Source organism: Erinaceus europaeus, chromosome 20, assembly GCF_950295315.1.
Source record: "Erinaceus europaeus chromosome 20, mEriEur2.1, whole genome shotgun sequence".
In the NCBI taxonomy this organism is placed as follows: Eukaryota; Metazoa; Chordata; class Mammalia; order Eulipotyphla; family Erinaceidae; genus Erinaceus; species Erinaceus europaeus.
Window position 1 is genome coordinate 17,312,092 of NC_080181.1, and position 14,784 is coordinate 17,326,875.

At 48.1% G+C, this 14,784-nt stretch overlaps 1 long non-coding RNA gene across 1 annotated transcript in view; it reads left to right on the forward strand.

The window, feature by feature from the left end:
- Positions 1-14,296, forward strand: part of LOC132534999 (uncharacterized) — a 380,416-nt gene extending 366,120 nt beyond the window's left edge. Inside the window, exon 3 of the long non-coding RNA XR_009546770.1 lies at positions 14,140-14,296. This is a non-coding gene — a long non-coding RNA (uncharacterized LOC132534999). The remainder of the gene's footprint in view (positions 1-14,139) is intronic.
- The last annotated feature ends 488 nt before the right edge of the window (positions 14,297-14,784 follow it).

Genomic DNA, 14,784 nt, shown 5'->3' on the forward strand with positions numbered 1-14,784 from the left:
CCTCCTTTCCTCCCCTTTTTTTTCCCAGTTCCCTGTAGCCTCAGCCCATTGACTGAGATTCAGCTTTTGGTGCAGGGCAACCCAGCACATTTCTCCGCCATCCCGGTGTGCTGCTCCCAGTCCTCTCCAATGAGGTGGGAATTGTGGTGGTGCATATATCGTGAACCTCCAAATATTTAAAGACTTTCCTGATGAAATTGGAGGAGATATTAATGAGTGCGGTTTTGCAGTACGGTGTAATAAGATGTATTGACACTTGCAACATCTATATAACTCAATGAAGCCGTGTTTCCAAGTGAGCAATGCACAGTGTAAAAGCTCCAAGGTAGTGGATCGACCCGTGGATGCTAATGTAACAGAAAATGAAAAGCTTTCCCATTCCAAGCTGCAACTACCCATTAAGAAGCTACCATTTGTTGAGTTTTGGCGTAATTTCTAAGAACCTCCACAGTTATCAGAAAAAGGCTAATAGCATACTTTTCCCTTTTCCAATTACACATCTGTGTAAGGGCTTGGTTTCTTCATATATTTCAACAACTTGATGTAGTATATAACAGGACATATTCAGAAGCAGATCAGAATGTCCACCTGACTTTTAGCAATCCAGACATTAAAGGAACTTGTAAATACATATTGTTACTGTTCTTATTACATTTATTTTGCATTTAGAAACGTATTCCTTATATCAATATGCAATGGGTGTGTTCTTTTGGTTTTTGTTTTTTGACCTCAGGGTTATCTCTGGGGTTTGATGCCTGCACTATGAATCCACTGCTCTTGGAAGCCATTTCTTTTCCCATTTTGTTGCCCTTGTTATATTTATTGTTATTGTTGTCATTGCTGCTGTTGTTGTTGGATAGGACAGAGAAAAACTGAGAAAGGAGGGGAAGACAGAGGGGGAGAGAAGGACAGACACCTGCAGATCTGCTTCACCGCCTGTGAAGCAACCCCCCCTGCAGGTAGAGAGCCAGGGGCTTGAACCAGGATCCTTATGCCGGTCCTTGAGCTTCAAGCCATGTGTGCTTAACCCGATGCACTACTGCCCTGCCCCCAATGGGTGTATTCTTACACCTAAGTGATCAATACATATTATACCTTCATTTCCAACTTATAGTATAATAAACACTAATAGGTAAAACTTACATAAACATTCCTTAATGCTTAGGATCTCTGGAGACTATAAAAAGCTTGTAAGATAAAAAAAAAATTAAAAAAATCTTGAGGGCTCTAGACTGAAGTCATTTTGCATCCGAATATGAAGCCTGTGACCTTGACAGTGACTAGCAGCCAAGGTATATCAGTCATAGGGATACCTCTCCACCTGGGTTTTATATTTTCATAAATACTTGCATTTCCATGTCTAGAGAGACCTCAAAAAGAAGCAGACAAACCTCTGTTTGTTTTGTTGAGCACAACACTCAGCTCCTTGGTACTTTGCCCATGAATGTGGTCACATGCTACTGTCTTCACTGAACCCTCCAGCCTAGGGAACATCCTGCTGTTTTGGAAGAGGCTGAGCAGAGAGGGATAACCTTGTGGGTGACCTTGCATGAAAGACCTTCAGTAGCACCGAGGGAGCCTTTCTAATGACCTCCTGTTGAGCTTCCCTGGTTATGTATTTCTTTATCACATTGGACGTCCCCTCAATAGAGTCTGCTGCCAATGGTATCCTTCCCTTTTTGCCTTAAATTGCAATGTATGGCTACAGTATGTCTGTATTTTTCCTGTTCTCCTAAGAGTCTGTGAGAGCAGGATGCAAGAGATACCCTCATCCAAACAGTAAATGCCCTCCCTGGCAGGCAAGGAGCTCCTAAGAAGAACAGGAAAGTAGGGGTCAGGTGATGGTGCTCCTGGTTGAGCACACATGCTACAATGTGAAAGGACCAGGGTTCGAGCCCCCCAGCCCCCACCTGCAGGGGAAAAGCTTTCATGAGTGCTGAAGCAGTGCTACAGGTATCTCTCTATTTCTCTATCTTCCCCTTCCCTCTTGATTTCTGTTTGTCTCTATCCAATAAATAAATAAATAAATAAATAAATAAATAAATATAATAATAATAATGGGAAGGTCTGCAAATAAGCTCTCAGACTTGTATTAGGACGTATCAAAGCAGCAGGTGTTCTCATCTGCTAGTGACACTAGAAGGAAGGGCTGGCTCCGGAGGGTTCTTTGTGACTTATGTAGACTTGTTTGAAATGACCTTCATTGAGCCGTGCTGGAGATACCCGCCGTCTTGCTCCCATGACTCAGCAGATATTCTGACATCCTTGCAGGCCACGTGGGTTGGGTTCTTTCATGCTTCCTTGCAGACCCTGGAACAGCCACAGTTACCCAGAAAGGGTGGTGCCGAAAAAGGTGCCTAAGAATCTGCCAATGTCCAACACAACCTGTGAGAAAAGAACAGTTTTCTACACTCTTAGCACCCAAACACAGATGCACCGCGGTGAGCAACTCTGGGGCAACTTCTCTAATTGCAGCTTCTCTCCCAGGTCCCCAGCTGTCTGTGTGTTCTGCCGGAGGGAGACTTTGGGTTGACTAGCTTTGCAGAGAGGGAACAGAGTGGGGAGAGCCCCCCCCCCAGTCACCTCTGAGATAAAAAGAACAAAATAAGAGAAGGAGAGAAGGAGAAAAATCAAAGACTAATCCTAAAAATTCTCCTTTAATCTTAGAGCTTCCAGATCCATTTTCCCTTTCATCTAGGCCTTGGAAGTTATCTAGTTATTTTATGGATAGTGACACCATAAGGGGGAGGAAGGAGAGGGTGGGGTTGGGGGGAGATTAAATTAATGAGCAGGTAAGCAGGTTTATTATTTCGTCTGATCCTTCTTCCTCCCTTCCTGCTAATTTCTCTGAGCCAATTTGGGAGGCAGAGCCTATCATGTTAACTCAGAGGCAGACTATTGTATCCATGTTCTTTCTGAAGCCATTTATCTAAGGGATATTAAAGATCCAATTTACATAGACATTACAGCATTGTGAGGAGAGTGTGCGTACAGAGAGAGCGGCACTCCAGTGCCCCTCCAAGTGGCCATGCTTGTGCTCCGTCTCTGTCTACATGGAGCATCTCCCAGGAGGCTCTCAAAGACATTTACAACCACTCAACGCGCTGGTTCAAGAAGTCATTGGAACTCAACAGAAATCTGGCTCCAGGCAATAGAGGAAATGTTTATTAACTTTGTAATTCAACCCTCCTTGAGGCCCTACATTTCCTTATCATTGCTACCAGGTCACAGTGGAGGAAATTGGACCCTCTTGAGTTTGATATGGGCTTAATTGGATGTCTGGTTCTATTGCCCACATGAATGTTTGTGTGATGGTGTGTGATAAGGGGCAGGGGAGTATGCATCCTGCAAAGCAGAGGTTTGAGTCCCAGGTGAACCCAGTCTAGTGTAAAGAGCCCTGGGCTCCACACCAAGGAACCACATCACCCTGGGGAGAGGGTGTCGTTCTACTCATTGGTAAAACTTTGGTGAAAACACATCTCCTGCCTATGACCCTTCCTTGCATTGAGAATGAAATGAAAAAGATGTGCACTGTAGTGTTCTACGCAGAATCTGACAGAAAGGAGCATGTAATGCACCAGTGTGTTGGACAGACTCTTTCAGCAACAGCTGATCTCCCTTTGGTAATGCTGAGTTCACCGAAGAGCCTTCTGGTGGGTAAATTGGCCTCCTGAGATGACTCACTTACCAGCCTGTGCCTACAGTCCTGCTAGAATGCTGCCACTGTGACTGAGGGCTGGCATGCTCCTCCATCTCTTGGGTTTTATTTATTTATCTATTTATTTATTCCACTACTCTTGTCACCAAAGGTCTGTGTCCCCATCCACACCCATAGATAACCACTATAGTTCACCCACAGTCTTGAAAATTGGTTGACTTTTTTTTTTTTTTTTTACATTTGTATGTTCAATTGTTTGTTCCACATGTGAGGGAAATCATTCTGTTGTTGTGTTGTGGTCCTCACCTCCTGATTTGCTTCACTGAGCATAATCTTCTCCAGTCCATCCACTTTATCCTAAAGGACACAATATCATCCCTTTTATTGCTGTATTATACTCTGTTGAGTATATGTCCCATAATTTTTTTTAATCCAGTCATCTGTGGAAGGGCAGTTAGTTTGGTTGTTTCCAAGTTTTTGCCATTGTGGATAAAGCCACAATAAACATGGGGTGCATATATCCCTTCGAATCAGTGTTGTTACATCCTTTGGGTATATGCTTAATAAGAGAATTGCTGGGCCATATGGCATTTCCATTTGTATTTAAGGATTCTCCACATTGTTTTCCATAGTGGTTGTACCGGTTTACATTCCCATCAGCAGTGTAGTCATGTTCCTTTCTGTCCATGTTCTCTCCAACACTTATTTCTCTCTCTCTCTTTTATTAATATAGCCCATTTTCACAAGTGTGAGGTGGAATCTGTTGGGTTCATTCATTGGTTCTTTCAGCTGACAATTGCTGAAGACCTGGCACAGTGGAGCAGGACCTTGCCTTCACATTAGATCTCCCAGAGAGTTAAGAAAACATTCACTCCCAAAACATCTGGGAATGGCTCCCCAGGCATCCAGATGTTCTTAAAAATCACAATGAAGGGAATTGGGTGGTAGTGCAGTGGGTTAAGTGCACGTGATGCAAAGTACAAGGACCCGTGTAAGGATCTCTGTTCAAGCCCCCAGCTCCCCATCTGCAGGGGGGTCGCTTCACAGGTGGTGAAGCAGGTCTGCAGATGTCTTTCTTTTTCTCCTCCTTTCTGTCTTCCCTTCCTCTGTCCTATCCAACAACAGCAACATAAATAACAACAACAATAAAACAACAAGGGCAACAAAAGGGAATAAATAAATAAATATTTTAAAAAATATATCACAATGAATTCTGATGAGTGGCCAAGGGTATGAGACTGACCTGGTGTGGACCCTGCCCTGTGCCTTCCCTCCTTAATGTAAGCCACCCTCCCAGCACCTGATCATCCCAAGGTGGGTAAACAGTTACACAGCTGACATTGCAAAGGTGAGGATCACGATGAGATTCAAAATTCCCAGGGCCAGATAAGTAAACTTCCCATCTACCCCTGGGCTCATGCACCGAGCCTCACCCACTGACCTTGCTGCTTCAGAATAATAGGCACCTTGAGCTGACCTTGACCTCCAAATGCAGCCTCTGTCCTGGCCCAGGCATTTCCTGAGTTGCTTTTCCCACATGCATATGGATAAAGTGAGTTTGGCAAAGTTAAGCTTCTACCCTACCCAGGTGCTGAGTCAGGTCCTGGAGTCCGTGAGGAGACCATAGTTTCAGGCATCACCTCTCTCTATGTCTTCCATCCAAAACTCCCAGGAAACTATTTCTTCTACTCTGAAGTCTAGACTCCCTTTGCACCTGCAGCTGAGTTGATGGTTTATTTCTGGAACAATGTAGCTCACTTGATGTGGGAGGGAGAGGGAGAGGGAGAGACAGAGAGAGAGAGAGAGAGAGAGAGAGAGAGAGAGAGGAGAAAGAGAGAGAGGAAGGATATCACTGCTCAGTTCTGTCATTGGTGCTGCTGGGGACTGGACCTTGCAGTCTCTGGGATCCTAGTCATGTATCTTCTTTGCTCTAACCTGATAAGCTGTCTCCTCTAGCTCCAGTGTCGCTCATTTTAAAAGGGGAGAGAAGATGTTTTATCTTCTCCCTGACAGATGCTGTGCGGGTGATGAGCTCTGACCATCTTGGGCTTTTATGACAGGGCCAGGTGGCACCACCTCCAGGCTGTGCTATTTTGGAAGTCACTCCCACAAAGCACCTCTGTGCCTCCCAGCCACTAGGCTTGCTTCCCCACCACTGCCCTCAGCAGCCCACCCTTTTGCGTGCTCCACCTTGTACCCCTTACAAGTCAGGGGGTGACAGCAGCTCCTGTCAAACCTCTGGTTCACCACCAGCTGGGATAGAAGTCAGGCTCTCCCCCCCTCAGTGGGCATCTCCTCTTCTCTCTCCCCAGAGTGGGCAACAACCAGGGGGGAGACTATGATGTTTTCTCATTTCTCATGTCTTTTAGGAATCTGTTTCTTTTTATACTCCAAACTTTGTGCCCGTCTTCTGGGGGACTTAAAATAACATCCTTGAGCATAGATGGGACCCTTGTGCATTAAACATACTGGCAGCTTCAAAACTGTGTGTGTGTGTGTGTGTGTGTGTGTGTGTGTGTGTGTGTGTGTGTGTGTGACTACAGAGGATCCTAGGGGAGTCTCAATCAGAGCCGCATGTTTGCTGTGGTACAAAGAGAGGCCTGGTTTCTTGATGGAGTTGATCTGAGGGAGGGTGATGGAGAGGTTTGTTGTTTGTCTCCAAGGAGGAGAGTTTGGGAAGAAGTTTAAGTTCTGGGAGGACTGAAGGCATCTGCTGCTTCCTTCTGGAGGTGGTCTATACAAGAGCAGGTGTGAGGACCCCTGAGTATTCACAGAGTCTGCTCTCTCCATCCCCTGAATACTCAGAAAACACCACCACTTGTGTAGCACTTTCCAGGAACACCTTCACTGGAAGCTCATACCAACCCCCCGGGTAGGTAACACTGTTGAGGTCAGAAATGACAGGAAGTACCTAGGGGAACACAGACACTGCTGCGCCACACCAGAACACATGTTCCCCAGGCACACCTTGGGGAAGGAAATTGCTGCATAGGAAATGGGAGTGCTAACAGGTATGGGTGTGGCTTAGAAAGGAGGTGAAGGTGGACCTTGGGAGTCTATAAGCCAGACCAGCAACACCATTGCCAAAGGAATGAGGCCAGGAAGAATGCCCAGTGGTAGAGCCTCATCTGAGTGAGGCTCTATGTTTGATCCCTGACACCACATGGGAGCAGTAAAAACCCCATGGATGCACAAGGATCCCCGTTTAACCTCCGGCTCCCTGCCTACAGGAATGGTGAAATAGGTCTGCAGGTTTCAAAAAAGAAGGAGAAGGAGAAGGAGAAGGAGAAGGAGAAGGAGAAGGAGAAGGAGAAGGAGAAGGAGAAGAAGAATTACATGGATAGAGTGGAGTGTTGCTCTTCTCTCTCTCTCTCTCTCTCTCTCTCTCTCTCTCTCTCTCTGTCTCTCTCTCTTTTTGCCTCCAGGGTTATTGCCAGGGCTCGGTGCTTGCACCGTGAATCCACTGCTTCTGGAGACCATTTTCCCCTTTTGTTGCCCTTGTTGTTTTTATCATTGTTGTGGTTATTATTATTGTTGTTGCTGCTGCTGTCCTTGGATAGGACAGAGAGAAATGGAGAGAGGATGGGAAGATAGAGAGGGGGAGAGAAAGATAGACACCTGCAGACCTGCTTCACCGCCCATGGAGCGACTCCCCTGCAGGTGGGGAGCCGGGGGGACTTGAACCAGGATCTCTACGCTGGTCTTTGCACTTTGCGCCACATGCACTTAACCCGCTGTGCTACCGCCCGACTCCCTCTCTCTGTCTTTCTTTCATGCTGAAAAAAAAAGATGGGCCCACTGGGGTGAGAAGCGACTCAGTGGAAATGCACAGATGTGAGACCCTAGGTTCAGCCTTCAGCACCAACCAGCTAACTGGCTGGTGACTGAGTTGAGAAGGATTTTGAAGTTGCAGCAGGACTCAATGAGAAAGAAAGCTGCCTTTAATTTTTAAGAAAAACAGCTCTAGGGGGCTGGATGATGGCACACCTGGTTGAGCACTTCAGTTACCATGCACAAGGACCCAGGTTCTAGCCCCCAGTCTCCACCCGCAAGGGGAAGTTTCATGAGTGGTGCCACTGTGCTGCAGGTCTCCCTTCTTTCTCTTTCTATCTCCCCTCCCCTCAATTTCTCTCTGTCCTAGCAAAGAAAGAAAACACCTAGAGAGAAAGAGAGAGAGAGAGAGAGAGAGAGAGAGGGAGAAAAAGATGTCATTTATGCTGGGGCACCTTTGAGAGCTCAGGGGATGGTAGTAATAACTATAGTTAAGCAATCCATAGAAACTAGGACTGTTCTAGGTGAACCTGGGTATCTGCTCACCTACTTGAACAGAGCTGCTCTTTGCAGACAGTGTGCAAGCCATCATGGAAGTGCACTCTTGGCTTCCACAGAGTTTGCTCAGTGAATGAACTAGGCAGGAGGCGCTCAGTGAGATCCAGAGACTGCGTAGCCCCACAATGGCCATAACCTGCTGCCCTTCCTGGCTCACTTCAAGTAGCGGGAGTGGCAAGGGGGGCAAGAGGGTGTTGGGGTGCTTCACTGCAAGGCTTGGACCTACCTTGCTAAGAAAGCTCAGTTCAGGAGTGCAGAGTAGAGAATGAGCAGTCCCCCCCCCCCCAGTATCACCTCAAGCTTTTTCTTCTACCCCCAAGTTATGCATGACCTTTGTGAGACCCTCCCCACCCCCTTGCTAGGTGTGTCCTGTTCCTGCCCTCTTGATCTTGACCCTTGGGGAGCCTCCTAGAGCGAGAGGGCTCTCTTTGATCTTCCTCTGTAGCCTTGCTCGAGAGACAAAAGGCTCCAGGCAACAAATGTGGAATGCTGGCCCAAGAGTGTCTGAAAATACCTAGTTGGTTGTCCTTTCCTTGATTCTTGAAATAAAACATGACCTTCACTTGGTTCTTTGACCTATAGAGTGTGATTGACTATAAAGGACAGGGTGGTAGCTCCCAACCCCCAATATTGCCTCCCCCTACTGGGTGAGAAGTCCAGAACAGGATCTCCCTCCAAGGAAGAGCACCAAGCTTATACCATTCAGTGAGATAAAGGACCCTGAGGTGGTGGTTCACTTGTGATTCACTTTCTGATTCACTTGTGGCAGGTGACAGTGGACTCCTCACAGTAAGTTTGCCCAAGTAATTGTCCCAGCAGCAGCCACACTGCCTTGGTGGTCTTAGGTAAGGGTAGCTGCCAGCAAGGAGGACCAAAAGCAGCCTGGAAGGTTGTCAGCCTGGAAGGATGCTTTTCTGCATAGAAAAACCAAAGAAAAGAAACGACGTCATGATGTTTTCAACAGCCCAATAATCATCTACTCACAATCTAACCCAACATGGCCTAGACAATCTGGAGTGTCTTCAAAGACTCGGGATTGTCCGCTGTCTAGATGGCCACTGGACCTGATGAGCAGTGTCTGCTACTCTGGGTGACATGATAAGATCCATGCTTTCTAGGCTAGGTGATAAAACCCAGAGACGGGGTTCTGGCATAGCACTGAAGTTGCTGGAGATGCATGGCCTATGCAAAGTCCCTCTCTATAAATTATGGCTCTGTATCCCTGAGGGTTCTGCCACAGCCTGCTGATTAGGTGACATTGGGAGGTCCCCGGCTTGGACAGTACAAGCTAGGTCAACCCAGCAGGCAAGTTAGTCTGGCCAAGGGAACTACTAGCTGAACGTGAGAAGAGCCGGGCCAGCTGGTAGAAGCACAAGGCAAGGTAGCAGTCACAGCCCTGGGAGCAATTATAGCACTGTGATTCATGCTATTCTTCTCTTTCTGCACGTGGGTCAGGAGATGGACCTGTCAGAGTCCTGGGGACAGTTCCAGGATGAAGTAAACATGATGGGAGAAGCAAGTGGGTCAGAGCTGTGTCAAGGTGGTAGAGGAGTATCGCACTGACTGTTCTGACCAACCTAGATAATCCCCACCTGCTGGGGTTTGGCCACCTGGCTTGGAAGATGACAGCTGCCTTTCCCTGGGAGCTGATCTCAGTGCATGGCTGACTGGCACCGGGGAACAAAGTGGGTGAGGGGACCAGGGAGATAGCACAGTGGAAGTCCATGAACTCCTATGCCCGAGGCCCCAGAGGTCCCAGGTTCAACCCTTGGTACTGCCATGTGACAGTGCTGAACAGTGTTCTGGTCTATCCATCTCCCTCCCTCCTTCCCATGAAAGCCAATGAATTATCTATCTATCTATCTATCTATCTATCTATCTTTTATTTATTTTTTAATATTTATTTATTTATTCCCTTTTTGTTGCCCTTGTTTTTATTGTTGTTATTATTGATGTGGTCATTGTTGGATAGGACAGAGAGAAATGGAGAGAGGAGGGGAAGACAGAAGGGAAGAGAAAAATAGACACCTGCAGACCTGCTTCACTGCCTGTGAAGCGACTCTCCTGCAGATGGGGAGCGAGCCGGGGGCTCAAACCGGGATCCTTACGCTGGTCCTTGCACTTGGCACCACTTGCATTTAACCCGCTGTGCTACCACCCGACCCCCTCTATCATTTATTTTATTGTCTCCAGGGTTATCACTGGGGCTTGGTGCCAGCACTATGAATCTACTGCTCCTGTTGGACTTTTTTTTTTCTAATTTTTGTTGTTGTTGTTAGCTAGGACAGAGGGAAGTTGAGAGAGGATAGAGAGATACCTGCAGACCTGCTTTACCACTTGTGAAGCAGACTCCCTGCAGGTGGGGAGAGGGCTCAAACTCTGGGTTCTTGTGCTTCGCATACCTTTGAGGTGGGCCCAGAGCTAGAACATGCTGGATGCTGTAGCCTAGAGCTGTGGGAGGATCAGCCTGCATCTGCCTCCCAGCTAAAACTTTTCTTCTTCATATCCCCTGTCCTACCCATGCTTGCTTTCCTCTCTGAAAAGTGCTCCCCTAACAAGCAAGGACTCCTACCCAAGGTCTTATGGAATGCTCAGTGAAAGGCAGTGCATGCATCAACATGGATGTCTTGGTTGTTTGTAAACACTGTGACTCTCACGAGAGCCAGGTGGTAGTGCACCTGGTTAAGCACTCACATTACAGTGAGCAAGGACCCAGGTTCAAGCCCCCTGGTCCCCACCTGCAGAGTGAGAAAGCTTCACGAGTGGTGAAGTAGGGCTGCAAGTGTCTCTGTCGCTCTCCCTCTCTATCTCCCCCTCCTCTCAGTTTCTCTCTGTCTGTCACTCTCTTCAGTCCTGCTGCTCAGCATCGGCCTGGCAATGCCACTTGCCACAGCTGCCTCTCAGACTGAGGGTTAGTAAGGACATGGCCACATGCAGTTGAGTCCAGTTCACCTCCCCATCTTTCAAGTCTCAGTTAAGCATTAACTCCTGTTTACATGTCCCGAGGGGTGGACTATTTTGTACTAGGAAAACATTCCTGGTTCAAGTTGAATTAGGAGGTGAAATCATATCACATCATTAAACTTTAATTTCTCAGTTCCATCATATATAGCCAGAGAGAGAGAGAGATGGAGAGTAGGGGCGCTTTTATTTACCTACAGTCCTTTCTTCCATAGCTCCAATTCAAGGGGAAATAGAAGGAGTTAATTTGGGGGCTTTTGAGCTTTTAAAAGCCCATGCTTTGTAGGTTCTAAGGATTTTCAAGGAGAATTCTAAACAATATCTCCTTTTTATTTTGCAGGCTTGATTTCTGAAGCCACCTCCTCCCCTGATAAACTATTGAATTATTCTCTAATTTAGACTATTTCAGATTAGGCTTCCCCACTTTGGTCTGAATTAGTGAAGTTTCACTAAATGTGGACAGCCGATGAATTGCAAATTGTATGTAAATGTGTATGAATTAGCACCAGTTATTAGAATAATTTGCATCAACAGCTCTATAATTAGGCAACAACCTGGGAGAGAAGGGCAGTGGGCAAAGGATGGAGGGAGCTGGGAAGGCAGCCCAAGAGTCCCGGGGTCCCCACCTCTATGTTAATGAGGCTGCTGATTCCCTTCCGGGCCCCTGGGCTCCAGACCTCGGGGATACGGAAACCCTCAGTCTGGCTTTTGCTTTGAAATCATCACTGGTGTAGCCCAGAGACGCCGGCTTTTTCTTCTCAGTGGGGCTCATGGACTCTGGCGTTTTGGGGTCCCATGGGATTTGGAGTGGAGAATTCTCAGATCTCCTGCTTTCAGGGATCCCATCTTTGCTTCCTTCATCTAGAATACGGCACGGGTCATGTCTCCTCCGTCTCCTGGCAGCATGTGGGCCACATGAGAGGATGGATTGAACAGCGCAGCCATCGACGTGCACTGGATGTTAAGACAGCTGAGGCCTTCTAGCCAGCCCGGGGCAGATCCAGGAAGGAGCTGGGCTTCTGGGTCTCTGCCCCCTCCGCCCAGGCAGGAAAAGCAGCTTACCCCCCACTCCGGCCTTTTTCTTGCCACCAGCAGGCCTCCTGCCATGTGGGTGCAGGTCCCTGAGGCTTGTGACACAGTGTCCTTTGTGCTGCTAGCGTCCATCTTCTCACGCCCTGCTGCTGGGTCTCTCCCAGCTCAGTGCCCGGCCAGTCTGTGGGCTCAGTGTGGTGGCGGTTCCCTTCCTCCTCTACAACTCTCGGTCACAGGGAAATAGAAAACATGTTATTTTTCTTCCCTTGTTTCTCCCCACCTTTGGCTTGCCCGGCCCTTGAGATGAAGGAGTTTAGCCCAGAGGCTCAAGGAATCAAGGGGTGTGTGTGATGAACACAGTAGCACCCACTTGCCTTTGGGATGGATGGTGGAGATTTTCTCTTCAGTATATTTGCCTTGAGGACACAGGTCCATGCTCCAACTCAGGGGGCAGTTGGTGGCTGGAGGATGCATGCGGGAACCATTCCAGGCAGTGCCCGTGGGGCAGGCGCTGGTCACAGACAGACCACGGGGTTTGGGCTTAGGCTCAAATACTGACTCCTCCAAAAAAAATAATAATAATGATAATCTCAAGAGAAAGAAATGGAATTCTATATGTAGAAAAAAATTGCCAGGGCCAGGTGGTCAAGCACACATATTACCAAGCATAAGGACCCAGGTTCGAGTCCCTGCTCCCCACCTGCAGGGGATCTACTTCATGAGCCATGAAGCAGGGATACAAGTGTCTATCTTTCCCTCTTTCTCTCTATCCTCATTCTCTTTCAATTTCTCTTTATCTTATCTAATAAGAAAAAAAAAAAAAGAGGCCACTGAGAGCAGTGGTTTCCTAGTGCTGGCACTGAGCCCCAGCAATATCCCTGGTGGCAGTAGATGCGTGAATCAAATAAATCTTCCATTTTCTCACTGGGATCCAGGACCCTGAGCCTAGACCAGCTGGGCCTTCCGTTCCAGTGTGCCCCTCCATGCTGGCATCGAACCTCCACCCCCACCCCCCAATGCACACACCAGGCCTGGATAATGGAGCACTGTGGTCTTTCTGACTCTTTAGGACACTGCTGTCACTTCCCTCAATGGCTTTTCCTGCTCCATTTTCTTAACATCTGCTGAACAATTCATTCACTTAGCTGCTGGATTTTATTGAGCATCTACTATGTGCCAACCATTGTGATAAACAGGACACAGTGGTGAGATGAGTGTTTTTCTGGGCCATTTTGCTTTCAGTTTCAAGATGCCACCCTTCCCCTACCATCCACCTACCCCCAGCAAATGTGTGCACCCCCTCTCCGCACCCTACCAATGGCTGACTTTCTTCTCTTGGGGGCCTTTTTCAGAGCCCCTAACTCCTAGACACCCTGCCCTGAGTGTCTCTCTGTGTGTCTGTCTGTCTGTCTTTCTCTCTCTGCTTGTCCCTCCTCCTTCTCTTTCCTTCCCTCCCTCTTCCTGGCAGCCATATTCTTTGTCCTTCCTTGGAATTGAGGAGGCCAATCCTTGAAATGAGAAGGTGACTACTTTCAAACAGATAAAAGGAAACCCTTCTCTTTTTTTTTTTCCCCCTCAGAAGATAATTAATTTGAGTCACTGGCTGGTCATGGAACATAATTGAGGCCAGGGGCTTAAGAAGGCCTGGAGAAGGAATTAGACTTGCAGCCCCACCAGGGGGAAGGCTCACTTGCCCCTGCCCACCATCCCTGGAGGGCACCGTGAGGAAGCCTGCCCTGAGCCGGACAGCTGAGGACCCTCGATCTGGGCAGAGGCCTGGCCGGATGCAGTGGTCACTTATTCCTTGGAAGCCATGCGCTGGCTCCCGGCACCCTTGGCAGCCTTGTCCTCAAAGGCTGCTTGAGGAATGAGCAGGGCTCCTTGCATTCAAGCCCCAGGTCCTCCTGTTTACTTGGGAATGACCCAGACACATCCCTTAGCTTTTCCCTTGCCTCCTGCTCCTTGAGACCCTGTGTGTCCTGCACTGTGCAGAGGCCCTGGCAGGATGTCCCATGAGCCCGCTGGGTGCAGAGGCCCTGGAGGGACGTCCCGTGGGCCAGCTGGGCACAAGTGGTATGTACAGGGCTGGATGCCCCACAGACACCTGTCACAGAGACTCATTCTGAAACCTGTCATTGAGATCTGTCTTCTTCTTTCAGGGCACAGGGAAGCTTCACACGACAGAGAGGAGATTTCTGGCAGCCTGGAGAAGGGGATCGTCACCACCACTGTCTCAGGCAGCGAGGTCACCTTGTGGAATGCGACCTCCAGCCAGGCCCCCACCTGCATCCAGGCCAGCCTGGCAACAGCTGCAAAGTTTTGGCAAGTGCTTTTCTCTTTTCATTTTCAACAGTGGCTTTTTATTTTTAAATGCATTTATCTTCACAAATGAGACTGGGGCACAGCTTGGCTCCAGCATACGGTGATGTCAGAAGCTGAAGCTCTGGAGTCGCTGGGCTTGTGTGCGTGCAAGTCCTGTGCTCTAACAGGCTGAGCTGTCTCCCCAGCCGTGATCTTTTCTCTCTTGGATTTCAATGTCTTAACTGTCTAAAGGGCCTCTGGGAGCTAGAGGAAAGAAAGGTTTCAGAGTGTGAGAAGCACTGCAGCAAGGGAAGTTCTGTGCTGTGGTGTCTCTCTCTCTCTCCTTCTGTATCTACCTATTGTCTGCCTAACTATCTATTTAGAATGAAAAAAAAAACAGCATGGGAGAGAAGAAATTGCACATATGGGAGGCCCCAGCTCCACACACAAAATAAGTCTGAGAAATGGGGCGTCATATGTAAAGCTTTGCTACACGGGCATAC